The sequence below is a fragment of the Anser brachyrhynchus genome (genome assembly GCF_964034855.1).
Source record: "Anser brachyrhynchus genome assembly, contig: SCAFFOLD_227, whole genome shotgun sequence".
NCBI lineage: Eukaryota > Metazoa > Chordata > Aves > Anseriformes > Anatidae > Anser > Anser brachyrhynchus.
Genome location: NW_027663574.1, coordinates 81,098 through 107,853, shown reverse-complemented (window position 1 = coordinate 107,853; position 26,756 = coordinate 81,098). Strand labels below are relative to the sequence as shown.

Genomic DNA, 26,756 nt, shown 5'->3' with positions numbered 1-26,756 from the left:
TAGGGCGGCGAGGAGTATTGAGCCTGCGATGGGTGCTTCTACGTGGGCTTTTGGCAGTCAGAGGTGTAGGCCATATAGTGGGGCTTTTACTATGAATGCTATGAGCAGTGCTAGACCTGATAGTATTCCTGTCCATGAGGTGGATAGGGTTGGGTGGGTTAGTTGTAGGGTTGGCAGGTGCAGGGTGCCAATTTTCACGTATAGGTGTATGATTGTGATTAGCAGGGGTAGAGAGCTTACTGGCGTGTAGAATAGCAGGTAGATGCCAGCGCTTAGGCGTTCTGGTTGGTTCCCCCATCGGGTGATTAAGATTAGGGTGGGAATGAGGGTTGCTTCAAATGAGATGTAAAATAGTGCTAGTTCTGTGGTGGAAAAGGCTAGTAGGATGAATGGCTGGACTGCGACTAAGGTTGAGATAAAGATTCGTTTGCGTTGTAGGGGTTCTTGTTGCAGGTGGTTTTGGCTTGCTATGATTATGAGTGGGAGTAGTCAGCAGGATAGTACTAGGAGGGGGGATGAGATTTGGTCAATTCCTGTTCAGTTGGATAAAAATTTGTAGGGGTAGTAGGTTGGGATTAATCACTGTAGGCTTAGGGCAGCGATTAGGAGGCTGTATAAGGTGGTGTTAGTCCATAGAAATTTTGGTGGAGACAGCAGGGCTGTTGGAAGAAGTATGATTGTGGGTAGGATGATTTTTAGCATTGCAGGAGGTTTAGGTTGTGTAGATGGTCGGAGCCATGTGTGCGGGTGGAGGCTACTAGGATGGCCAGGCCTGTGCCCGCCTCACACGCTGAGAAGGTTAGCATGAGAATTGGTACCATGGTGAATGAGGAGACTTGGTTTTCGATGGATCATATTGATAGGCCTACGAATATCGATAATATTATGCTTTCAAGGCATAGTAGGGCGGATACTAGGTGGGTTCGGTGGAAGGCTAGTCCTAGTCCGCTGAAAATGAAGGCTGAGTAGAAGCTTAAATGTAGGGGCGACATAAGAAAGTTACAGGGTTGGCTGTAATCTGCTGGGTCGAAACCAGCTATCTTTTTGGTTAGACTAACTTTCTGTTATTCTGCTCATTCTAGGCCCCCTTGAATTCACTCGTAGGCCAGTCCGAGTGTTAGGAGAAGGAGGATCACTACAGTTCAGGTGAGGGTCATTAGGGGGGATTGGAGTTGGACGGCTCATGGCAGGGGGAGTAGGAGGGCGATTTCTAGGTCGAATAGGACGAACAGGATGGCTACTGAGGAAGAATCGGACTGAGAATGGTAATCGAGCAGATCCAAGTGGGTCGAATCCACATTCGTACGGTGAGAGTTTCTCTGAGTCGGGGTTTATTTGGGCGAGTCAGAAGTTTAATGCGGTTAGGGCGGCGCTTAGGATTGATGATAGGGCGAATATGAACATGAGTGCGTTCATTGCTCTCCTCTGGGTTTATACCAGATTCTAGAGATTGGAAGTCAATTGTAATTAATATACTAGAAGAGCAAGATCCTCATCAGTAGATGGTTATGTAGAGGAATAGTCAGATGACGTCTACGAAGTGTCAGTATCAGGCTGCTGCCTCGAATCCGAAGTGGTGGTCTGATGTAAAGTGGAACTTGATCAGTCGGAAGAGGCAGACGGTCAGGAAGGAGGATCCGATGATTACGTGGAGTCCGTGGAATCCAGTGGCAACGAAGAAGGTAGATCCGTAGACGCTATCGGCGATTGAGAATGGGGCTTCGTGGTATTCTATTGCTTGTAGGGCTGTGAAGTAGAATCCCAGGAGGATCGTTAGGGTTAGGGCGTGGATGGCGTGTTTTCGGTTTCCTTCTGTGATGCTGTGATGGGCTCACGTTACGGTAACGCCTGAGGCTAGTAGGATGGCTGTGTTTAGTAGGGGGACTTCTATCGGGTTGAGTGGTTTAATTCCTGTTGGGGGTCATTGGCCTCCTAGTTCTGGGGTTGGGGCCAGGCTCGAGTGGAAGAACGCTCAGAAGAACCCTAAGAAGAAGAATGCTTCGGATGTGATGAAAAGGATTATGCCGTATCGTAGGCCTTTTTGGACTGTGGGAGTGTGATGGCCTTGGAAGGTGCTTTCTCGTACAATGTCTCGTCATCATTGGAGTATTACTAGGAGTATTGAGATGAGGCCTAGGGTTAGTAGTATGGATGAGTTGTAGTGGAATCACATGATTAATCCTGAGGTTGTGAGTAGGGCGGCGGCTGCCCCGAAGATTGGTCAAGGGCTTGGGTCAACTATGTGGTATGAGTGTGCTTGGTGTGCCATTAGATGTTTTCTTGTAAGTATAGGCTTAGAAGGAGCACGAAGACGTAGGCCTGGATTATGGCTACTGCTACTTCTAGGATGGTTAGGAGTAGTAGGATGATTATTGTTAGGATGGATACTGCAGGAAGGGTGGGTATTAATGCAATGGAGGCTGTAGAGATGAGTTGGATGAGTAAGTGTCCTGCTGTAAGGTTGGCTGTAAGGCGGACTCCGAGGGCTAGGGGGCGGATTAGTAGGCTGGTTGTTTCGATCAGGATTAGTGCGGGGATTAGGGGTGTAGGGGTACCTTCGGGTAATAGGTGGGCCACATAGGCCTAGTTATCGCCGCAGGAATAATCCAAACCCACTGATCATTCTCAGGGGCAATGATCCTAATAATTTCCCATGGACTAACTTCCTCCATACTATTCTGCCTAGCCAACACAAACTATGAACGTACGCACAGCCGAATTCTACTACTCACACGAGGCCTACAACCTCTCCTACCACTCATAGCTACCTGATGATTGCTGGCCAATCTAACAAACATAGCCTTACCCCCAACAACAAACCTCATAGCAGAGCTAACCATTATAATCACCTTATTCAACTGATCTGCCTTCACGATCATCCTAACAGGAATCGCAACCCTACTAACCGCCTCCTACACCTTATTCATACTACTAATGACCCAACGAGGCTCAATCCCCTCCCACATCACATCTATGCAAAACTCAACCACGCGAGAACACCTGCTCATAACACTCCACATTATCCCAATATTCCTCCTAATCCGCAAACCCGAACTGATCTCCGGAATCCCCTCATGCAAGTATAGTTTAAACCAAACATTAGACTGTGATTCTAAGAATAGAAGTTCAAACCTTCTTACCTGCCGAGGGGAGGGTTTAACCAACAAGAGCTGCTAACTCTTACATCTGAGCCTAAAACCTCAGCCCCCTTACTTTTAAAGGATAACAGCAATCCACTGGTCTTAGGAACCACCCATCTTGGTGCAAATCCAAGTAAAAGGAGTGAACCCCACACTACTAATCAACTCCCTCACACTACTCACGCTGACAATCCTCCTAACCCCAATCATCCTGCCATTTCTATTTAAAAACTTTAAAAACACCCCACAAGCCACCACCCGCGCTGTTAAAACCGCATTCCTAATTAGCCTAGCCCCTACAACCGCATTCATCTACTCGGGAGTAGAATCTGTCACCTGCCACTGGGAGTGAAAATTCATTATAAACTTTAAAATCCCCCTGAGCCTAAAAATAGACCAATACTCAATAACATTTCTTCCAATCGCCCTATTTGTAACATGATCAATCCTACAATTCGCCATATGATACATGGCCTCAGAGCCATACGTAACAAAATTTTTCACCTACCTACTGACATTCCTAGTCGCCATACTCCTCCTAACAACCGCAAACAACATATTCCTCCTATTCGTAGGCTGGGAAGGAGTACGAATCATGTCCTTCCTTCTCATCGGCTGATGACAAGGCCGAGCAGATGCCAACACCGCCGCCCTACGAGCCGTAATCTACAACCGAATCGGAGACGTCGGACTGATCCTGAGCATAGCATGACTAGCTTCAACATTCAACACCTGAGAGATCCAACAAGCCGTACACCCCCACCAAACCCCAATCCTCCCCCTCATAGGATTAATCCTCGCAGCCGCAGGAAAATCCGCCCAATTTGGACTCCACCCATGACTGCCCGCAGCAATAGAAGGCCCCACCCCAGTATCAGCCCTACTGCACTCCAGTACCATAGTAGTAGCCGGAATCTTCCTGCTCATCCGCATGCACCCCCTGCTAGCCACCAACCAGACAGCCCTAACTGCCTGCCTATGCCTAGGTGCTCTATCAACCCTATTCGCTGCCACATGCGCCCTAACCCAAAATGACATCAAAAAAATCATTGCTTTCTCAACATCCAGCCAACTAGGACTAATAATAGTCACTATCGGACTAAACCTCCCACAACTAGCCTTCCTACACATCTCAACCCATGCCTTCTTTAAAGCCATACTATTCCTATGCTCAGGGTCTATCATCCACAACCTAAACGGAGAACAAGATATCCGAAAGATAGGAGGCCTACAGAAAATACTCCCAGTCACTACTTCCTGCCTAACCATCGGAAACCTGGCGCTGATAGGAACCCCATTCCTAGCCGGATTCTACTCAAAAGACCTCATCATCGAAAGCTTAAACACATCATACCTAAATACTTGAGCCCTACTCCTAACCCTTATAGCCACAGCATTCACCGCAACCTACAGCATCCGCATAACCATCCTAGTCCAAGCTGGACAAACCCGAATCCCCCCAATAGTATCAATAAACGAAAACAACCCACTAATCACCGCCCCCCTAACCCGACTCGCCCTAGGCAGCATTACAGCAGGAATAATCATTACCTCTTTCATCACACCAACCAAAACCCCCCCAATAACCATACCCCTTATCACCAAAACTGCTGCCATCCTCATAACAATCCTAGGAATCATCCTAGCCCTAGAACTATCGAACATAACACACACCCTCACTCACCCCAAACCAAACCCCCTCATAAACTTCTCCTCTGCATTAGGGTACTTCAACCCCCTAGTACACCGATTCTTCTCCAAAAACCTACTAGAAAAGGGACAAAACATTGCCCTACACTTGATCGACCTCTCCTGACTCAAAAAAATAGGGCCAGAGGGCCTTGCTGAACTACAAGTAGCCGCAAGCAAAGCCGCAACCTCAATACACACAGGGCTAATTAAGGCCTACCTAGGATCCTTCGCCCTCTCCATCCTGGTAATAATCCTAATAACACACAGACTCACTAATGGCCCCTAACATCCGCAAATCCCATCCCCTACTAAAAATAATCAACAACTCCCTAATCGACCTACCCGCCCCCTCCAACATCTCTGCCTGATGAAACTTCGGCTCCCTTCTAGCCATCTGCTTAGCCACACAAATCCTAACAGGCCTGCTACTAGCCATACACTACACCGCAGACACTTCACTCGCCTTCTCCTCAGTAGCTCACACATGCCGAGACGTCCAGTACGGATGGCTCATCCGCAACCTCCACGCCAACGGTGCTTCGCTCTTCTTTATCTGCATCTACTTACACATCGGACGAGGCCTCTACTACGGCTCCTACCTATACAAAGAAACCTGAAACACAGGAGTAATCCTCCTACTCACCCTAATAGCAACTGCCTTCGTAGGGTATGTCCTACCATGAGGACAAATGTCATTCTGAGGGGCCACCGTAATCACCAACCTATTCTCAGCCATCCCGTACATTGGGCAAACTCTAGTAGAATGAGCCTGAGGAGGATTCTCAGTAGACAATCCAACCTTAACCCGATTCTTCGCCATCCACTTCCTACTGCCCTTCCTAATTGCAGGAATCACCCTAGTCCACCTAACCTTCCTACACGAATCAGGCTCAAATAACCCACTAGGAATCGTATCAGACTGCGACAAAATCCCATTCCACCCATACTTCTCCATTAAAGACAGCTTAGGGCTTACCCTAATAATCACCCCTCTAATAGAACTAGCCCTATTTTCACCGAACCTCCTGGTTCTTGGAATCCTAGTTGGGAGTGGTTGGCCACATGAGATGTACAGGATTTTTACCTGTGATTTAGTCTTGACAAGGCTATGTAATTGGTTTACTAACGTCTCATAAGAAAGAAGCATGAGCGGTTAATGCAGTTGGCTTGAAACCCATCCCCAGTGGTGCAAGTGCACTCTCTGAACTCACTGAAGTGCATCCCCAGTGGTGCCAGTGCACTCTCTGGACTCACTGGACTGCATCCCCAGTGGTGCCAGTGCACTCTCTGGACTCACTGCACTGCATCCCCAGTGGTGCCAGTGCACTCTCTGGACTCACTGCAGTGCAGCCCCAGTGGTGCCAGTGCAGTCTCTGGACTCACTGCAGTGCATCCCCAGTGGTGCCAGTGCAGTCTCTGGACTCACTGCACTGCATCCCCAGTGGTGCCAGTGCAGTCTCTGGACTCACTGCACTGCATCCCCAGTGGTGCCAGTGCACTCTCTGGACTCACTGCAGTGCATCCCCAGTGGTGCCAGTGCAGTCTCTGGACTCACTGCAGTGCATCGCCAGTGGTGCCAGTGCACTCTCTGGACTCACTGAAGTGCATCCCCAGTGGTGTCAGTGCACTCACTGGACTGACTGCACTGCATCCCCAGTGGTGCCAGTGCACTCTCCGGAGTCACAGCACTGCATCCCCAGTGGTGCCAGTGCACTCGCTGGACTCACTGTACTGCATCACAGGTGGTGCCAGTGCACTCTCTGGACTCACTACAGTGAATCCCCGGTGGTGCCAGTGCACTCTCTGCACTCACTGCACAGCATCCCCAGTGGTGCCAGTGCACTCACTGGACTCACTGGACTGCATCCCCAGTGGTGCCAGTGCACTCTCTGGACTCACTGAACTGCATCCCCAGTGGTGCCAGTGCACTCTCTGGACTCACTGCACTGCATCCCCAGTGGTGTCAGTGCACTCTCTGGACTCACTGAAGTGCATCCCCAGTGGTGCCAGTGCACTCTCTGGACTCACTGCACTGCATCCCCAGTGGTGCCAGTGCACTCTCTGGACTCACTGCACTGCATCCCCAGTGGTGATGGTACAATCTCTGGACTCACTGTAGTGCATCCCCAGTGATGTCAGTGCACTCTCTGGACTCACTGCAGTGCATCCCCGGTGTTGCCAGTGCACTCTCTTGACTCACTGCACTGCATTCCCAGTGGTGCCAGTGCACTCTCTGGACTCACTGCACTGCATCCCCAGTGGTGCCAGTGCACTCTCTGGACTCACTGCAGTGCATCGCCAGTGGTGCCAGTGCACTCTCTGGACTCACTGCACTGCATCCCCAGTGGTGCCAGTGCACTCTCTGCACTCACTGCACTGCATTCCCAGTGGTGCCAGTGAAGTCTCTGGACTCACTGCACTGCATCCCCAGTGGTGCCAGTGCAATCTCTGGACTCACTGCAGTTCATCCCCAGTGGTGCCAGTGCACTCTCTGGACTCACTGCAGTGCATCCCCAGGGCAAAAGCGGGGATGTGAACATAAGACGAGAAGACCCTGTGGAACTTAAAAATCAACGACCACCGCGAATCCTCAATCAACCCCACTGGGGCCACTACCATCGCAGAGCCTGGTCGATATTTTTCGGTTGGGGCGACCTTGGAGGAGAACAAATCCTCCAAAAACAAGACCATACCTCTTTACCTAGAGCTACCCCTCAAAGTGCTAACAGTGACCAGACCCAATATAATTGATTAATGGACCAAGCTACCCCAGGGATAACAGCGCAATCCCCCTCAAGAGCCCATATCGACAGGGGGGTTTACGACCTCGATGTTGGATCAGGACATCCTAATGGTGCAGCCGCTATTAAGGGTTCGTTTGTTCAACGATTAACAGTCCTACGTGATCTGAGTTCAGACCGGAGCAATCCAGGTCGGTTTCTATCTATGACACACTCTCCCCAGTACGAAAGGACCGGGAAAGTGGGGCCAATACCACAAGCACGCCCCCCCCCCGCTCTAAGCAGTGAAACCAACTAAACCGTGAAGAGGGCCTTCCCCCACCACTTTCAATCCTAGAAAAGGACCAGCTAGAGTGGCAGAGCCCGGCAAGTGCAGAAGGCTTAAGCCCTTTCCCCAGAGGTTCAAATCCTCTCCCTAGCTTCACCCATGATTCAAATAACAACACTAAGCTGCCTCATTATATCCCTCCTATACATCATCCCAATCCTGATTGCCGTAGCCTTCCTAACCCTAGTAGAACGGAAAATCCTAAGCTACATACAATCCCGCAAAGGCCCTAACGTTGTCGGGCCTTTTGGCCTACTTCAACCATTTGCGGACGGACTGAAACTATTTACCAAAGAGCCCATCCGACCCTCTACCTCTTCCCCACTTCTATTCATTCTGATACCAATACTAGCCCTTGTCCTAGCCCTCACCACTTGAGCACCACTACCACTCCCATTTCCCCTAGCAGATCTAAACCTCGGAGTTCTCTTCCTAATAGCCATGTCAAGCCTAGCCGTCTACTCAGTCCTATGATCAGGCTGAGCCTCGAACTCAAAATACGCACTAATCGGAGCCCTACGGGCAGTAGCACAGACCATTTCATACGAAGTGACACTGGCCATAATCCTGCTATCAATAATCATACTAAGCGGAAGCTACACACTCAGCTCCTTTGCCGTCGCACAGGAGCCTCTATACTTCATTTTCTCCTCATGACCCCTAGCAATAATATGATACGTATCCACCCTAGCAGAGACAAACCGAGCTCCTTTTGACCTCACAGAGGGCGAATCTGAGCTAGTCTCAGGGTTTAACGTTGAATACGCCGCAGGACCCTTCGCCTTATTCTTCCTAGCTGAATATGCGAACATTATGCTAATAAATACACTTACAGCCATCATATTCCTAAACCCAAGCGCCCTAGGGCCACCCACAGAACTATTCCCCGTCATCCTAGCCACAAAAGTCCTCCTACTATCTTCTGGTTTCTTATGGGTCCGAGCTTCATACCCACGATTCCGATATGACCAACTAATGCACCTACTATGAAAAAACTTCCTACCCCTCACACTAGCTCTGTGCCTCTGACACATCAGCATACCTATCTGCTATGCAGGCCTACCTCCTTACATAAGGAAATGTGCCTGAACTACAAAGGGTCACTATGATAAAGTGAACATAGAGGTATAACAGCCCTCTCATTTCCTGTTGACCTTAGAAAAGTAGGAATTGAACCCACACAAGAGAAATCAAAATTCTCCATACTTCCCTTATATTATTTTCTAGTAGAGTCAGCTAATCAAGCTATCGGGCCCATACCCCAAAAATGATGGTTTAACCCCCTCCTCTACTAATGAACCCTTACGCGACCCCAATCATAACCTTCAGCCTCATCTTGGGCACCACAATCACAATTTCCAGCAACCACTGAGTTCTGGCCTGGACAGGACTGGAGATCAACGCACTAGCCATCATTCCCCTAATTGCCAAATCCCACCACCCACGAGCAGTAGAAGCCGCAACGAAATACTTCCTAACCCAAGCAGCTGCTTCCGCCCTGGTCCTATTCTCTAGCATAACCAATGCCTGAGTCACTGGCCAATGAGACATCACACAAATAAACCACCCAACCTCCTGTCTACTACTGACAGCAGCAATCGCTATTAAACTGGGCCTAGTGCCATTTCACTTCTGATTCCCAGAAGTACTACAAGGATCGCCACTAATAACAGCCCTGCTACTCTCGACCCTCATAAAATTCCCCCCACTAACCCTGCTCCTACTAACATCCAAATCCCTCGACCCAGCTCTACTCACCGCCATGGCCCTAGCCTCAACAGCACTAGGAGGCTGAATAGGACTGAACCAAACACAAACACGCAAAATCCTAGCCTTCTCGTCCATCTCCCACTTAGGCTGAATCGCCATCATCCTAGTTTACAGCCCCAAATTGGCCTTACTTACCTTCTACCTATACACAATCATAACATCAGCCGTATTCCTAGCCCTTAACAAAATCAAAGCCCTTAACCTATCCATGATCACAACCTCATGAACAAAAACCCCAGTGCTAAACGCCACCCTAATACTAGTACTTTTATCCCTAGCAGGCCTCCCCCCATTAACAGGCTTTATACCAAAGTGACTTATCATCCAAGAACTAACTAAACAGGAAATAACACCAGCAGCCATGGCAATTGCCATGCTATCACTGCTCAGCCTCTTCTTCTACCTACGCCTCGCATACCACTCAACAATTACCCTTCCCCCCAACTCCTCTAACCACATAAAACAATGATACACTAGCAAAGCCCCAAGCACACCTACTGCGGTCCTTGCCTCACTATCAATCCTCTTACTTCCCCTGTCCCCAATAATACATGCCATTGTCTAGAAACTTAGGATAACACCCCAAACCGAAGGCCTTCAAAGCCTTAAATAAGAGTTAAACCCTCTTAGTTTCTGCACATTAAGACTTACAGAATATTAACCTGTATCTTCTGAATGCAAGTCAGACGCTTTAATTAAGCTAAAGCCTCCCTAGACAGATGGGCTTCGATCCCACAAAACTCTAGTTAACAGCTAAATGCCTAAACCAATTGGCTTCTGCCTACAAAGACCCTGACGCACCCTAGTGCGCATCGATGAGCTTGCAACTCAACATGAATTTCACTACAGAGCCGATAAGAAGAGGAATTAAACCTCTGTAAAAAGGACTACAGCCTAACGCTTCAACACTCAGCCATCTTACCCGTCACCTTCATCAACCGATGACTATTTTCCACTAACCATAAGGATATTGGCACCCTGTACCTCATCTTCGGGGCATGAGCAGGAATAGTCGGCACCGCACTCAGCCTATTAATCCGCGCAGAACTAGGACAACCAGGAACTCTCCTAGGCGACGACCAAATTTACAATGTAATCGTTACCGCTCACGCCTTTGTAATAAGCTTCTTTATAGTCATACCCATCATGATCGGAGGATTCGGCAACTGATTAGTCCCCCTCATAATCGGTGCCCCCGACATAGCATTCCCGCGAATAAACAACATAAGCTTTTGACTCCTCCCCCCATCATTCCTCCTCCTACTAGCCTCATCCACTGTAGAAGCTGGCGCCGGCACAGGCTGAACTGTCTACCCTCCCCTAGCAGGTAACCTTGCCCACGCCGGAGCTTCAGTAGACCTGGCTATCTTCTCACTCCACTTAGCCGGTATCTCCTCCATCCTTGGGGCCATCAACTTTATCACCACAGCCATCAACATAAAACCTCCCGCACTCTCACAATACCAAACCCCACTATTTGTCTGATCCGTACTAATTACCGCCATCCTACTCCTTCTATCACTCCCCGTACTCGCCGCCGGTATTACAATATTACTAACTGATCGAAACCTAAACACCACATTCTTCGACCCCGCTGGAGGAGGAGACCCAATCCTGTACCAACACCTATTCTGATTCTTCGGACACCCAGAAGTCTAAATTCTGATCCTACCGGGGTTTGGAATCATCTCACACGTAGTCACGTACTACTCAGGCAAAAAGGAGCCCTTCGGCTACATGGGAATAGTCTGAGCCATACTATCCATCGGCTTCCTAGGATTCATCGTCTGAGCTCACCACATGTTTACAGTAGGAATAGACGTTGATACCCGAGCCTACTTTACATCAGCCACTATAATCATTGCCATCCCTACCGGAATCAAAGTATTTAGCTGACTAGCCACCCTGCACGGAGGAACAATCAAATGAGACCCCCCCAATACTATGAGCTCTAGGATTTATCTTCCTATTTACCATCGGAGGATTAACAGGAATCGTTCTTGCAAACTCTTCCCTAGACATCGCCCTGCACGACACGTACTACGTAGTTGCCCACTTCCACTACGTCCTATCCATAGGCGCCGTCTTTGCCATTCTAGCAGGATTTACTCACTGATTCCCACTACTCACTGGGTTTACCCTACACCAAACATGAGCAAAAGCCCACTTCGGGGTAATATTTACAGGAGTAAACCTAACGTTCTTCCCCCAGCACTTCCTAGGCCTAGCAGGAATACCCCGACGATACTCGGACTATCCCGACGCCTACACACTATGAAACACCATTTCCTCCATCGGCTCCCTAATCTCAATAGTAGCCGTAATCATACTAATATTCATCATCTGAGAAGCCTTTCCGGCCAAACGAAAAGTCCTACAACCAGAACTAACTACCACAAACGTTGAATGAATCCACGGCTGCCCTCCCCCATACCATACTTTCGAGGAACCGGCCTTCGTCCAAGTACAAGAAAGGAAGGAATCGAACCCTCACATGCTGGTTTCAAGCCAACTGCATTAACCGCTCATGCTTCTTTCTTATGAGATGTTAGTAAACCAATTACATAGCCTTGTCAAGACTAAATCACAGGTAAAAATCCTGTACATCTCATGTGGCCAACCACTCCCAACTAGGATTCCAAGACGCCTCATCACCCATCATAGAAGAACTCGTTGAATTCCACGACCACGCCCTAATCGTTGCCCTAGCTATCTGCAGCCTAGTTCTCTACCTTTTAGCCCACATACTAACAGAAAAACTCTCGTCCAATGCTGTAGACGCCCAAGAAGTAGAGCTGATCTGGACAATCCTACCTGCTATCGTCCTGGTACTCCTCGCCCTCCCATCCCTACAAATCCTCTACATAATGGACAAAATCGATGAACCAGACCTCACCCTAAAAGCCATCGGCCACCAATGATACTGAAGCTACGAATACACAGACTTCAAAGACCTATCCTTCGACTCCTACATAGTGCCCACCCCAGACTTACCCAACGGCCACTTCCGACTGCTAGAAGTTGACCACCGCGTAGTTATCCCAATAGAATCCCCCATCCGCGTAATCATTACTGCAGGAGACGTACTCCACTCCTGAGCAGTCCCAACGCTCGGAGTTAAAACAGACGCAATCCCAGGCCGACTAAACCAAACTTCATTCATTACCACCCGGCCTGGGATTTTTTACGGACAATGCTCAGAAATTTGCGGGGCTAATCACAGCTACATACCTACTGTAGTAGAATCAACCCCACTCCCACATTTCGAGGCCTGATCGTCCCTTCTATCATCATCCTAATCATTAAGAAGCTATGCAACAGCACTAGCCTTTTAAGCTAGCCAAAGAGGGACTTCCCCCTCCTTAATGATATGCCACAGCTTAACCCCGCACCATGATTTTCAATCATAATTATAACCTGATTAACCCTAGCACTCCTCATCCAACCAAAACTACTAGCCTTCACCACAACCAACCCCCCATCAAATAAGACCTCCCTCACTACCAAACCCACACCATGATCCTGACCATGAACCTAAGCTTCTTTGACCAATTTTCCAGCCCCAATCTATTTGGCATCCCCTTAATCCTACTATCCCTACTCTTCCCAACCCTACTATTCCCGTCCCCAAACAACCGATGAATCAACAACCGCCTTTCTACTATCCAAACATGACTCCTTCACCTAATCACAAAACAACTAATAGTCCCACTCAACAAAAATGGCCACAAATGAGCCATAATATTTACATCCCTAATAATCATACTTCTTACAATCAACCTTCTAGGCCTCCTTCCATATACATTCACCCCAACCACCCAACTATCTATGAACATAGCCCTAGCCTTCCCACTATGGCTCGCCACACTACTAACAGGCCTACGAAACCAACCATCAGCCTCTTTAGCCCACCTATTACCCGAAGGTACCCCTACACCCCTAATCCCCGCACTAATCCTGATCGAAACAACCAGCCTACTAATCCGCCCCCTAGCCCTCGGAGTCCGCCTTACAGCCAACCTTACAGCAGGACACTTACTCATCCAACTCATCTCTACAGCCTCCATTGCATTAATACCCACCCTTCCTGCAGTATCCATCCTAACAATAATCATCCTACTACTCCTAACCATCCTAGAAGTAGCAGTAGCCATAATCCAGGCCTACGTCTTCGTGCTCCTTCTAAGCCTATACTTACAAGAAAACATCTAATGGCACACCAAGCACACTCATACCACATAGTTGACCCAAGCCCTTGACCAATCTTCGGGGCAGCCGCCGCCCTACTCACAACCTCAGGATTAATCATGTGATTCCACTACAACTCATCCATACTACTAACCCTAGGCCTCATCTCAATACTCCTAGTAATACTCCAATGATGACGAGACATTGTACGAGAAAGCACCTTCCAAGGCCATCACACTCCCACAGTCCAAAAAGGCCTACGATACGGCATAATCCTTTTCATCACATCCGAAGCATTCTTCTTCTTAGGGTTCTTCTGAGCGTTCTTCCACTCGAGCCTGGCCCCAACCCCAGAACTAGGAGGCCAATGACCCCCAACAGGAATTAAACCACTCAACCCGATAGAAGTCCCCCTACTAAACACAGCCATCCTACTAGCCTCAGGCGTTACCGTAACGTGAGCCCATCACAGCATCACAGAAGGAAACCGAAAACACGCCATCCACGCCCTAACCCTAACGATCCTCCTGGGATTCTACTTCACAGCCCTACAAGCAATAGAATACCACGAAGCCCCATTCTCAATCGCCGATAGCGTCTACGGATCTACCTTCTTCGTTGCCACTGGATTCCACGGACTCCACGTAATCATCGGATCCTCCTTCCTGACCGTCTGCCTCTTCCGACTGATCAAGTTCCACTTTACATCAGACCACCACTTCGGATTCGAGGCAGCAGCCTGATACTGACACTTCGTAGACGTCATCTGACTATTCCTCTACATAACCATCTACTGATGAGGATCTTGCTCTTCTAGTATATTAATTACAATTGACTTCCAATCTCTAGAATCTGGTATAAACCCAGAGGAGAGCAATGAACGCACTCATGTTCATATTCGCCCTATCATCAATCCTAAGCGCCGCCCTAACCGCATTAAACTTCTGACTCGCCCAAATAAACCCCGACTCAGAGAAACTCTCACCGTACGAATGTGGATTCGACCCACTTGGATCTGCTCGATTACCATTCTCAGTCCGATTCTTCCTCAGTAGCCATCCTGTTCGTCCTATTCGACCTAGAAATCGCCCTCCTACTCCCCCTGCCATGAGCCGTCCAACTCCAATCCCCCCTAATGACCCTCACCTGAACTGTAGTGATCCTCCTTCTCCTAACACTCGGACTGGCCTACGAGTGAATTCAAGGGGGCCTAGAATGAGCAGAATAACAGAAAGTTAGTCTAACCAAAAAGATAGCTGGTTTCGACCCAGCAGATTACAGCCAACCCTGTAACTTTCTTATGTCGCCCCTACATTTAAGCTTCTACTCAGCCTTCATTTTCAGCGGACTAGGACTAGCCTTCCACCGAACCCACCTAGTATCCGCCCTACTATGCCTTGAAAGCATAATATTATCGATATTCGTAGGCCTATCAATATGATCCATCGAAAACCAAGTCTCCTCATTCACCATGGTACCAATTCTCATGCTAACCTTCTCAGCGTGTGAGGCGGGCACAGGCCTGGCCATCCTAGTAGCCTCCACCCGCACACATGGCTCCGACCATCTACACAACCTAAACCTCCTGCAATGCTAAAAATCATCCTACCCACAATCATACTTCTTCCAACAGCCCTGCTGTCTCCACCAAAATTTCTATGGACTAACACCACCTTATACAGCCTCCTAATCGCTGCCCTAAGCCTACAGTGATTAATCCCAACCTACTACCCCTACAAATTTTTATCCAACTGAACAGGAATTGACCAAATCTCATCCCCCCTCCTAGTACTATCCTGCTGACTACTCCCACTCATAATCATAGCAAGCCAAAACCACCTGCAACAAGAACCCCTACAACGCAAACGAATCTTTATCTCAACCTTAGTCGCAGTCCAGCCATTCATCCTACTAGCCTTTTCCACCACAGAACTAGCACTATTTTACATCTCATTTGAAGCAACCCTCATTCCCACCCTAATCTTAATCACCCGATGGGGGAACCAACCAGAACGCCTAAGCGCTGGCATCTACCTGCTATTCTACACGCCAGTAAGCTCTCTACCCCTGCTAATCACAATCATACACCTATACGTGAAAATTGGCACCCTGCACCTGCCAACCCTACAACTAACCCACCCAACCCTATCCACCTCATGGACAGGAATACTATCAGGTCTAGCACTGCTCATAGCATTCATAGTAAAAGCCCCACTATATGGCCTACACCTCTGACTGCCAAAAGCCCACGTAGAAGCACCCATCGCAGGCTCAATACTCCTCGCCGCCCTACTACTAAAGCTAGGAGGATACGGAATTATACGAGTCACTCTATTTATGGGCCCACTGTCCAACCTCCTGCACTACCCCTTCCTAACCCTGGCCCTATGAGGCGCCCTAATGACTAGCTCAATCTGCCTACGACAGACAGACCTAAAATCACTAATCGCTTATTCATCCGTTAGCCACATAGGCCTAGTTATCGCCGCAGGAATAATCCAAACCCACTGATCATTCTCAGGGGCAATGATCCTAATAATTTCCCATGGACTAACTTCCTCCATACTATTCTGCCTAGCCAACACAAACTATGAACGTACGCACAGCCGAATTCTACTACTCACACGAGGCCTACAACCTCTCCTACCACTCATAGCTACCTGATGATTGCTGGCCAATCTAACAAACATAGCCTTACCCCCAACAACAAACCTCATAGCAGAGCTAACCATTATAATCACCTTATTCAACTGATCTGCCTTCACGATCATCCTAACAGGAATCGCAACCCTACTAACCGCCTCCTACACCTTATTCATACTACTAATGACCCAACGAGGCTCAATCCCCTCCCACATCACATCTATGCAAAACTCAACCACGCGAGAACACCTGCTCATAACACTCCACATTATCCCAATATTCCTCCTAATCCGCAAACCCGAACTGATCTCCGGAATCCCCTCATGCAAGTATAGTTTAAACCAAACATTAGACTGTGATTCTAAGAATAGAAGTTCAAACCTTCTTACCTGCCGAGGGGAGGGTTTAACCAACAAGAGCTGCTAACTCTTACATCTGAGCCTAAAACCTCAGCCCCCTTACTTTTAAAGGATAACAGCAATCCACTGGTCTTAGGAACCACCCATCTTGGTGCAAATCCAAGTAAAAGGAGTGAACCCCACACTACTAATCAACTCCCTCACACTACTCACGCTGACAATCCTCCTAACCCCAATCATCCTGCCATTTCTATTTAAAAACTTTAAAAACACCCCACAAGCCACCACCCGCGCTGTTAAAACCGCATTCCTAATTAGCCTAGCCCCTACAACCGCATTCATCTACTCGGGAGTAGAATCTGTCACCTGCCACTGGGAGTGAAAATTCATTATAAACTTTAAAATCCCCCTGAGCCTAAAAATAGACCAATACTCAATAACATTTCTTCCAATCGCCCTATTTGTAACATGATCAATCCTACAATTCGCCATATGATACATGGCCTCAGAGCCATACGTAACAAAATTTTTCACCTACCTACTGACATTCCTAGTCGCCATACTCCTCCTAACAACCGCAAACAACATATTCCTCCTATTCGTAGGCTGGGAAGGAGTACGAATCATGTCCTTCCTTCTCATCGGCTGATGACAAGGCCGAGCAGATGCCAACACCGCCGCCCTACGAGCCGTAATCTACAACCGAATCGGAGACGTCGGACTGATCCTGAGCATAGCATGACTAGCTTCAACATTCAACACCTGAGAGATCCAACAAGCCGTACACCCCCACCAAACCCCAATCCTCCCCCTCATAGGATTAATCCTCGCAGCCGCAGGAAAATCCGCCCAATTTGGACTCCACCCATGACTGCCCGCAGCAATAGAAGGCCCCACCCCAGTATCAGCCCTACTGCACTCCAGTACCATAGTAGTAGCCGGAATCTTCCTGCTCATCCGCATGCACCCCCTGCTAGCCACCAACCAGACAGCCCTAACTGCCTGCCTATGCCTAGGTGCTCTATCAACCCTATTCGCTGCCACATGCGCCCTAACCCAAAATGACATCAAAAAAATCATTGCTTTCTCAACATCCAGCCAACTAGGACTAATAATAGTCACTATCGGACTAAACCTCCCACAACTAGCCTTCCTACACATCTCAACCCATGCCTTCTTTAAAGCCATACTATTCCTATGCTCAGGGTCTATCATCCACAACCTAAACGGAGAACAAGATATCCGAAAGATAGGAGGCCTACAGAAAATACTCCCAGTCACTACTTCCTGCCTAACCATCGGAAACCTGGCGCTGATAGGAACCCCATTCCTAGCCGGATTCTACTCAAAAGACCTCATCATCGAAAGCTTAAACACATCATACCTAAATACTTGAGCCCTACTCCTAACCCTTATAGCCACAGCATTCACCGCAACCTACAGCATCCGCATAACCATCCTAGTCCAAGCTGGACAAACCCGAATCCCCCCAGTAGTATCAATAAACGAAAACAACCCACTAATCACCGCCCCCCTAACCCGACTCGCCCTAGGCAGCATTACAGCAGGAATAATCATTACCTCTTTCATCACACCAACCAAAACCCCCCCAATAACCATACCCCTTATCACCAAAACCGCTGCCATCCTCATAACAATCCTAGGAATCATCCTAGGCCCCTCATGTACAGGGCCACACCCCTCTAACGGCGCAAGCTTACATAGAAACATTATTAACAGACCTAGACAGATACAAAAACCCCTACAAGACCACGTATTAACTAACCCTGTTAACCCGACTCAGGAGCGCCTATAAGAGCGATTAAAATCTGTGAAAGGAACTCGGCAAATTAATAAGGCCCGACTGTTTACCAAAAACATAGCCTTCAGCAAATTAAACAAGTATTGAAGGTGATGCCTGCCCGGTGACTTAGGTTTAACGGCCGCGGTATCCTAACCGTGCAAAGATAGCGCAATCAATTGTCCCATAAATCGAGACTTGTATGAATGGCTAAACGAGGTCTTAACTGTCTCTCACAGATAATCAGTGAAATTGATCTCCCCGTGCAAAAGCGGGGATGTGAACATAAGACGAGAAGACCCTGTGGAACTTAAAAATCAACGACCACCGCGAATCCTCAATCAACCCCACTGGGGCCACTACCATCGCAGAGCCTGGTCGATATTTTTCGGTTGGGGCGACCTTGGAGGAGAACAAATCCTCCAAAAACAAGACCATACCTCTTTACCTAGAGCTACCCCTCAAAGTGCTAACAGTGACCAGACCCAATATAATTGATTAATGGACCAAGCTACCCCAGGGATAACAGCGCAATCCCCCTCAAGAGCCCATATCGACAGGGGGGTTTACGACCTCGATGTTGGATCAGGACATCCTAATGGTGCAGCCGCTATTAAGGGTTCGTTTGTTCAACGATTAACAGTCCTACGTGATCTGAGTTCAGACCGGAGCAATCCAGGTCGGTTTCTATCTATGACACACTCTCCCCAGTACGAAAGGACCGGGAAAGTGGGGCCAATACCACAAGCACGCCCCCCCCCCTCTAAGCAGTGAAACCAACTAAACCGTGAAGAGGGCCTTCCCCCACCACTTTCAATCCTAGAAAAGGACCAGCTAGAGTGGCAGAGCCCGGCAAGTGCAGAAGGCTTAAGCCCTTTCCCCAGAGGTTCAAATCCTCTCCCTAGCTTCACCCATGATTCAAATAACAACACTAAGCTGCCTCGTTATATCCCTCCTATACATCATCCCAATCCTGATTGCCGTAGCCTTCCTAACCCTAGTAGAACGGAAAATCCTAAGCTACATACAATCCCGCAAAGGCCCTAACGTTGTCGGGCCTTTTGGCCTACTTCAACCATTTGCGGACGGACTGAAACTATTTACCAAAGAGCCCATCCGACCCTCTACCTCTTCCCCACTTCTATTCATTCTGATACCAATACTAGCCCTTGTCCTAGCCCTCACCACTTGAGCACCACTACCACTCCCATTTCCCCTAGCAGATCTAAACCTCGGAGTTCTCTTCCTAATAGCCATGTCAAGCCTAGCCGTCTACTCAGTCCTATGATCAGGCTGAGCCTCGAACTCAAAATACGCACTAATCGGAGCCCTACGGGCAGTAGCACAGACCATTTCATACGAAGTGACACTGGCCATAATCCTGCTATCAATAATCATACTAAGCGGAAGCTACACACTCAGCTCCTTTGCCATCGCACAGGAGCCTCTATACTTCATTTTCTCCTCATGACCCCTAGCAATAATATGATACGTATCCACCCTAGCAGAGACAAACCGAGCTCCTTTTGACCTCACAGAGGGTGAATCTGAGCTAGTCTCAGGGTTTAACGTTGAATACGCCGCAGGACCCTTCGCCTTATTCTTCCTAGCTGAATATGCGAACATTATGCTAATAAATACACTTACAGCCATCATATTCCTAAACCCAAGCGCCCTAGGGCCACCCACAGAACTATTCCCCGTCATCCTAGCCACAAAAGTCCTCCTACTATCTTCTGGTTTCTTATGGGTCCGAGCTTCATACCCACGATTCCGATATGACCAACTAATGCACCTACTATGAAAAAACTTCCTACCCCTCACACTAGCTCTGTGCCTCTGACACATCAGCATACCTATCTGCTATGCAGGCCTACCTCCTTACATAAGGAAATGTGCCTGAACTACAAAGGGTCACTATGATAAAGTGAACATAGAGGTATAACAGCCCTCTCATTTCCTGTTGACCTTAGAAAAGTAGGAATTGAACCCACACAAGAGAAATCAAAATTCTCCATACTTCCCTTATATTATTTTCTAGTAGAGTCAGCTAATCAAGCTATCGGGCCCATACCCCGAAAATGATGGTTTAACCCCCTCCTCTACTAATGAACCCTTACGCGACCCCAATCATAACCTTCAGCCTCATCTTGGGCACCACAATCACAATTTCCAGCAACCACTGAGTTCTGGCCTGGACAGGACTGGAGATCAACGCACTAGCCATCATTCCCCTAATTGCCAAATCCCACCACCCACGAGCAGTAGAAGCCGCAACGAAATACTTCCTAACCCAAGCAGCTGCTTCCGCCCTGGTCCTATTCTCTAGCATAACCAATGCCTGAGTCACTGGCCAATGAGACATCACACAAATAAACCACCCAACCTCCTGTCTACTACTGACAGCAGCAATCGCTATTAAACTGGGCCTAGTGCCATTTCACTTCTGATTCCCAGAAGTACTACAAGGATCGCCACTAATAACAGCCCTGCTACTCTCAACCCTCATAAAATTCCCCCCACTAACCCTGCTCCTACTAACATCCAAATCCCTCGACCCAGCTCTACTCACCGCCATGGCCCTAGCCTCAACAGCACTAGGAGGCTGAATAGGACTGAACCAAACACAAACACGCAAAATCCTAGCCTTCTCGTCCATCTCCCACTTAGGCTGAATCGCCATCATCCTAGTTTACAGCCCCAAATTGGCCTTACTTACCTTCTACCTATACACAATCATAACATCAGCCGTATTCCTAGCCCTTAACAAAATCAAAGCCCTTAACCTATCCATGATCACAACCTCATGAACAAAAACCCCAGTGCTAAACGCCACCCTAATACTAGTACTTTTATCCCTAGCAGGCCTCCCCCCATTAACAGGCTTTATACCAAAGTGACTTATCATCCAAGAACTAACTAAACAGGAAATAACACCAGCAGCCATGGCAATTGCCATGCTATCACTGCTCAGCCTCTTCTTCTACCTACGCCTCGCATACCACTCAACAATTACCCTTCCCCCCAACTCCTCTAACCACATAAAACAATGATACACTAGCAAAGCCCCAAGCACACCTACTGCGGTCCTTGCCTCACTATCAATCCTCTTACTTCCCCTGTCCCCAATAATACATGCCATTGTCTAGAAACTTAGGATAACACCCCAAACCGAAGGCCTTCAAAGCCTTAAATAAGAGTTAAACCCTCTTAGTTTCTGCACATTAAGACTTACAGAATATTAACCTGTATCTTCTGAATGCAAGTCAGACGCTTTAATTAAGCTAAAGCCTCCCTAGACAGATGGGCTTCGATCCCACAAAACTCTAGTTAACAGCTAAATGCCTAAACCAATTGGCTTCTGCCTACAAAGACCCTGACGCACCCTAGTGCGCATCGATGAGCTTGCAACTCAACATGAATTTCACTACAGAGCCGATAAGAAGAGGAATTAAACCTCTGTAAAAAGGACTACAGCCTAACGCTTCAACACTCAGCCATCTTACCCGTCACCTTCATCAACCGATGACTATTTTCCACTAACCATAAGGATATTGGCACCCTGTACCTCATCTTCGGGGCATGAGCAGGAATAGTCGGCACCGCACTCAGCCTATTAATCCGCGCAGAACTAGGACAACCAGGAACTCTCCTAGGCGACGACCAAATTTACAATGTAATCGTTACCGCTCACGCCTTTGTAATAAGCTTCTTTATAGTCATACCCATCATGATCGGAGGATTCGGCAACTGATTAGTCCCCCTCATAATCGGTGCCCCCGACATAGCATTCCCGCGAATAAACAACATAAGCTTTTGACTCCTCCCCCCATCATTCCTCCTCCTACTAGCCTCATCCACTGTAGAAGCTGGCGCCGGCACAGGCTGAACTGTCTACCCTCCCCTAGCAGGTAACCTTGCCCACGCCGGAGCTTCAGTAGACCTGGCTATCTTCTCACTCCACTTAGCCGGTATCTCCTCCATCCTTGGGGCCATCAACTTTATCACCACAGCCATCAACATAAAACCCCCCGCACTCTCACAATACCAAACCCCACTATTTGTCTGATCCGTACTAATTACCGCCATCCTACTCCTTCTATCACTCCCCGTACTCGCCGCCGGTATTACAATATTACTAACTGATCGAAACCTAAACACCACATTCTTCGACCCCGCTGGAGGAGGAGACCCAATCCTGTACCAACACCTATTCTGATTCTTCGGACACCCAGAAGTCTATATTCTGATCCTACCGGGGTTCGGAATCATCTCACACGTAGTCACGTACTACTCAGGCAAAAAGGAGCCCTTCGGCTACATGGGAATAGTCTGAGCCATACTATCCATCGGCTTCCTAGGATTCATCGTCTGAGCTCACCACATGTTTACAGTAGGAATAGACGTTGATACCCGAGCCTACTTTACATCAGCCACTATAATCATTGCCATCCCTACCGGAATCAAAGTATTTAGCTGACTAGCCACCCTGCACGGAGGAACAATCAAATGAGACCCCCCCAATACTATGAGCTCTAGGATTTATCTTCCTATTTACCATCGGAGGATTAACAGGAATCGTTCTTGCAAACTCTTCCCTAGACATCGCCCTGCACGACACGTACTACGTAGTTGCCCACTTCCACTACGTCCTATCCATAGGCGCCGTCTTTGCCATTCTAGCAGGATTTACTCACTGATTCCCACTACTCACTGGGTTTACCCTACACCAAACATGAGCAAAAGCCCACTTCGGGGTAATATTTACAAGAGTAAACCTAACGTTCTTCCCCCAGCACTTCCTAGGCCTAGCAGGAATACCCCGACGATACTCGGACTATCCCGACGCCTACACACTATGAAACACCATTTCCTCCATCGGCTCCCTAATCTCAATAGTAGCCGTAATCATACTAATATTCATCATCTGAGAAGCCTTTCCGGCCAAACGAAAAGTCCTACAACCAGAACTAACTACCACAAACGTTGAATGAATCCACGGCTGCCCTCCCCCATACCATACTTTCGAGGAACCGGCCTTCGTCCAAGTACAAGAAAGGAAGGAATCGAACCCTCACATGCTGGTTTCAAGCCAACTGCATTAACCGCTCATGCTTCTTTCTTATGAGATGTTAGTAAACCAATTACATAGCCTTGTCAAGACTAAATCACAGGTAAAAATCCTGTACATCTCATGTGGCCAACCACTCCCAACTAGGATTCCAAGACGCCTCATCACCCATCATAGAAGAACTCGTTGAATTCCACGACCACGCCCTAATCGTTGCCCTAGCTATCTGCAGCCTAGTTCTCTACCTTTTAGCCCACATACTAACAGAAAAACTCTCGTCCAATGCTGTAGACGCCCAAGAAGTAGAGCTGATCTGGACAATCCTACCTGCTATCGTCCTGGTACTCCTCGCCCTCCCATCCCTACAAATCCTCTACATAATGGACAAAATCGATGAACCAGACCTCACCCTAAAAGCCATCGGCCACCAATGATACTGAAGCTACGAATACACAGACTTCAAAGACCTATCCTTCGACTCCTACATAGTGCCCACCCCAGACTTACCCAACGGCCACTTCCGACTGCTAGAAGTTGACCACCGCGTAGTTATCCCAATAGAATCCCCCATCCGCGTAATCATTACTGCAGGAGACGTACTCCACTCCTGAGCAGTCCCAACGCTCGGAGTTAAAACAGACGCAATCCCAGGCCGACTAAACCAAACTTCATTCATTACCACCCGGCCTGGGATTTTTTACGGACAATGCTCAGAAATTTGCGGGGCTAATCACAGCTACATACCTACTGTAGTAGAATCAACCCCACTCCCACATTTCGAGGCCTGATCGTCCCTTCTATCATCATCCTAATCATTAAGAAGCTATGCAACAGCACTAGCCTTTTAAGCTAGCCAAAGAGGGACTTCCCCCTCCTTAATGATATGCCACAGCTTAACCCCGCACCATGATTTTCAATCATAATTATAACCTGATTAACCCTAGCACTCCTCATCCAACCAAAACTACTAGCCTTCACCACAACCAACCCCCCATCAAATAAGACCTCCCTCACTACCAAACCCACACCATGATCCTGACCATGAACCTAAGCTTCTTTGACCAATTTTCCAGCCCCAATCTATTTGGCATCCCCTTAATCCTACTATCCCTACTCTTCCCAGCCCTACTATTCCCGTCCCCAAACAACCGATGAATCAACAACCGCCTTTCTACTATCCAAACATGACTCCTTCACCTAATCACAAAACAACTAATAGTCCCACTCAACAAAAATGGCCACAAATGAGCCATAATATTTACATCCCTAATAATCATACTTCTTACAATCAACCTTCTAGGCCTCCTTCCATATACATTCACCCCAACCACCCAACTATCTATGAACATAGCCCTAGCCTTCCCACTATGGCTCGCCACACTACTAACAGGCATGTTTAACCATGTACGTGCCCCAGGGCCGGCTTAAAGTAGGCTCTATTGTCCCACTTTACTGCTAAATCCGCCTTCCAGAAGTGGTTTCACGCTTCTTTCCGTGTGCCCTATGAATAGGGAATGTAGCCCATTTCTTCCACTCCATAGGCTATACCTTGACCTGTCTTATTAGCGGGGTGCTATTGTGTCCACTGTTGTGCTCTCATTCGAGGTGGGCTGGCGACGGCGGTATGTAGGCTGTGTTGGCAAGGGGTGGTTGGGTTAATCGGGGATTATCGATTGTAGAACAGGCTCCTCTAGGTGGGTTTGGGGCACCGCCAAGTCCTTAGAGTTTTAAGCGTTTGTGCTCGTAGTTCTCTGGCGGATACTTCGGTAAAGTAAGTATCAAGATTTAGGGCCAGGCATAGTGGGGTATCTAATCCCAGTTTGGGCCCTGGCTTTCGTGGGTTTAAATCAGTCTTTAGTTCCTAAGATCATCTTAATGGTGTGTTTAGGTGCATCTTGGGCTTATGACAGCTTAGTTGCATTTTGATCTTAGTTAGCTAGGATAGGCATTTTACCACTCTTTACGCCGTGTCAATAGGACGGTTGATTTGGGTTTCTTGTATGACCGCGGTGGCTGGCACAAGATTTACCAACCCTTGAAGTTAGGCTGTTGCTATAACTAAGTCAAGTTTGCACTCATTGCTTAATGTTAATTACTGCTGAATACCCGTGGGGGCGTGGCTTAGCGAGGCGTCTTGGGCTACTACTTGGGTGTGCCTGATACCCGCTCCTCAAGGCCTGTATGGGGGTAGGTGGTCGAGGGCGTTTACACTGGGGCGCGGATACTTGCATGTATATATTTAGCAAAAACCAACCGTAAGGTTAGGACTAAGTCTTTTGTCCGCAGGCATGTTTTATGCCATCTTGGCAACTTCAGTGCCATGCTTTGTGTTAAGCTATGTGGACGGGGGTGTGGTTAGCTGATAGTTGAGTGGTGAGTGAGAGTGAAGTATATGAAATTATTGCTTGTGTTTACTATTTTTAGTACTGGAGTTTCTCTAAGTCCTAGGACTAGGAGGAAATGGTGTTTCATAGTGTGTAGGCGTCGGGATAGTCCGAGTATCGTCGGGGTATTCCTGCTAGGCCTAGGAAGTGCTGGGGGAAGAACGTTAGGTTTACTCCTGTAAATATTACCCCGAAGTGGGCTTTTGCTCATGTTTGGTGTAGGGTAAACCCAGTGAGTAGTGGGAATCAGTGAGTAAATCCTGCTAGAATGGCAAAGACGGCGCCTATGGATAGGACGTAGTGGAAGTGGGCAACTACGTAGTACGTGTCGTGCAGGGCGATGTCTAGGGAAGAGTTTGCAAGAACGATTCCTGTTAATCCTCCGATGGTAAATAGGAAGATAAATCCTAGAGCTCATAGTATTGGGGGGGGGCCTCATTTGATTGTTCCTCCGTGCAGGGTGGCTAGTCAGCTAAATACTTTGATTCCGGTAGGGATGGCAATGATTATAGTGGCTGATGTAAAGTAGGCTCGGGTATCAACGTCTATTCCTACTGTAAACATGTGGTGAGCTCAGACGATGAATCCTAGGAAGCCGATGGATAGTATGGCTCAGACTATTCCCATGTAGCCGAAGGG

The 26,756-nt window shown here is 48.1% G+C and overlaps 1 long non-coding RNA gene across 7 annotated transcripts in view; it reads right to left on the bottom strand.

The window, feature by feature from the left end:
• Window positions 1-13,237: 13,237 nt before the first annotated feature.
• LOC308187225 overlaps window positions 13,238-26,756 on the bottom strand; it is a 69,178-nt gene continuing 55,659 nt past the window's right edge. For 4 of the 7 annotated variants that reach the window (XR_013944530.1, XR_013944531.1, XR_013944532.1 and 1 more), the window contains 2 exons: window positions 24,839-24,930; window positions 13,238-13,436 (listed from right to left, as the gene is read on the bottom strand). This is a non-coding gene — a long non-coding RNA (uncharacterized lncRNA). Of the gene's footprint in view, window positions 13,584-24,838; window positions 25,036-26,756 lie in introns of all 7 variants that reach the window. The other 3 variants (XR_013944534.1, XR_013944536.1, XR_013944535.1) reach the window with 3 other exon arrangements.